The sequence below is a fragment of the Ips typographus genome, linkage group LG4, assembly GCF_016097725.1.
Source record: "Ips typographus isolate SLU linkage group LG4, UJ_Ityp_2.0, whole genome shotgun sequence".
NCBI lineage: Eukaryota > Metazoa > Arthropoda > Insecta > Coleoptera > Curculionidae > Ips > Ips typographus.
Genome location: NC_138425.1, coordinates 5,718,372 through 5,720,646, shown reverse-complemented (window position 1 = coordinate 5,720,646; position 2,275 = coordinate 5,718,372). Strand labels below are relative to the sequence as shown.

The 2,275-nt window shown below is 31.6% G+C and overlaps 1 long non-coding RNA gene across 1 annotated transcript; it reads right to left on the bottom strand.

The window, feature by feature from the left end:
• Nucleotides 1-724, bottom strand: LOC145728723 (uncharacterized). Its single transcript, XR_014178146.1, has 3 exons — nt 557-724; nt 317-498; nt 1-262 (listed from the first exon to the last, which is right to left on the bottom strand). It is a non-coding gene; the product is annotated as an uncharacterized LOC145728723 (long non-coding RNA).
• Nucleotides 725-2,275: the final 1,551 nt, after the last annotated feature.

Below are 2,275 nucleotides of genomic sequence, written 5' to 3'. Positions count from 1 at the left end.
CGGAACTAGCCAAAATTTTAATCGCCTGAAACCGGATTAGCAGGAAATGAAATCGTCCAATTAATACCGCGCACTCGATAAGCCGTCTGTATGGGGTCCCGAATGTGTTCGATCAGTCTTTTGTACACACATATATTTGTGTTTCCATTAGGAGAGCGTTAGATAACGTATTTCCAATTAGGATATCAAAAGGTGTCAGTAACTTTGACATGTTTATATCCACTTTCGTTGGGACCAAACCTCGTTATTGTTGTTCCTGCCTCTGCAACAGATTGATTATCAAAACACCGCGGTCACGAAAAGCAGTAAACCACACCATTCTGTATATCGTATTCCGGTTAAATTGCCGCAGACTCCCGCTTTGGCACTGTTCAGGACGTCTTCCCTGATATATTGTTCTTGTGTCCCTGGCATTTGATTTATCCAGATGAGTCACGGAACAAATTTTTGCATACATTCTTATATTCAGAAACAGCCGTTTATCTAAGATGAACCACTCTTAAAATGAATAAAATGTTACTGACACTTGTGTTTGATTAAGCATGTGGCAATTAACCTTTACCCAAAAGTTTCTCGAGATCAAATTAATCTTCTTAAGGAATTGACTTTTGTCACTAACTTAGACGTTTGTAATCAGCCTCTTGTCCAATCTTAATCAATCAGTAGTAGTGATTGAGGATTGAGACGTTTGCCAAGTATTTTACTGAAGGAGAGAGTAGTTTTAATGGCACTTTTAATTAAAGTTGTGAATTTTGTGACATTCCAAAAGCTTTTATTTACTCTTGTGTCATTTTTCGACTACGTGTGGTAGAATTAATAATAAATTGCTAAATTTGACCGGACCAAAGTTTAAATTTTGAAAAGAAAACAAGATACAAATTTTATCCGGTTTGTCAGCTTCCAACATATTCCTTAAGCTAGCGTATACATTGTGATTTATGAAAGGGTTACATTTTTAAGAATTGTTATTCTCTACGAGAATGTAGATTAACTTTTTTTGATTGTTTTTAATCAAATGAGTATAACCCATGATATGTTTTAAAAAAAAGTTTAATAACAGTTTTTAATTATTGCAACTACTGTTCGAAAAATTCCTCATTTTATAGAAAAATACACTTTAACAGAAATTTTGCTTTCATCTTAGAAAATCAGTATTACCTCAACATTTTTGGATGAATACTTTGTTGGATGAGGTAATGTTTGAAGCATAAGTGATCTGATTATTTAACACCCTGTATGAGAATTTGAACTTATTATATCTCTGATCTAAAAAGCACTTTTTATAAAATATGGATTCACTCGAAAAGTGGATGCGATAATTGAAAACGTCAAAAGTTCTTCTAAACAAAAAATGTCAAAAGTCGTGTTAATGTGTTAAAAAACACTCTAAATTGGGTTTCCTAAATTCTCGGAGAAAATGAAATTTTTTAAAAATATAACCTTTATACACGACCTAAAGAGAAGAATTTTCATCTTAAAAATATTTTAACTTAACCAAACCAAAAAATTCGGGCTGTCCGTTTCAACTGGCCAGCAGTTTAATTTACAAGACACTTAATTTTGCCACTTATCAAAGGGTAAAACTGAACTAATTATACAATCTATGAAAAAAATGGAAAGTTATGATAACAACAGAAAAAAAGAAAAAGAAAATAAGTTCTCACTATTGAATTAGTGGGTAAGAGGTTAAAAACTTGAAAAATTAGACTATTTAAGTACATTTTTTCTCTCCGTACCTACATCCGTACTCTCCGAAATATACGTACTGCAAGTAAATAAAAACGTTTCTATTAAGAAGACAAATTGAGGCTCAATAAATATTCTTAATAACTTTTGCATAAGCTTTTTAAGGCATTAATGCACTTCAGAAAGACATAAAAGTCAAAAGAAATATTCCAGAAAAACGAATATCTTGGATAATTAAATTTCAGTTAGCGGTTGTATGGATTCTAGGTTAGATAGAGTTTTGTAAAACGGTTCAGTGTTAAAACTGAAATTAAACTGGAACAATTTTTGTTTTGTACTTAATTAAGAAACCTTCTCATATTGTCAATTTCTGTTTATTATTATAAAAATTATAATAGATTTCCATTAACTTTTCAATATCAATCTTACAATTTCCATGCGCTCCATTACATAGCAAAAACTGAATTTCTTAAATGTTAACTATTGACATTTTTGAAGACTCTTTGCGGATCAACGGACACGGTTTAGCCCTTTCGCGACAATATCGTTCTCATGGATATAAAAGTCACTTTTTTGTGAGCAATTTTAT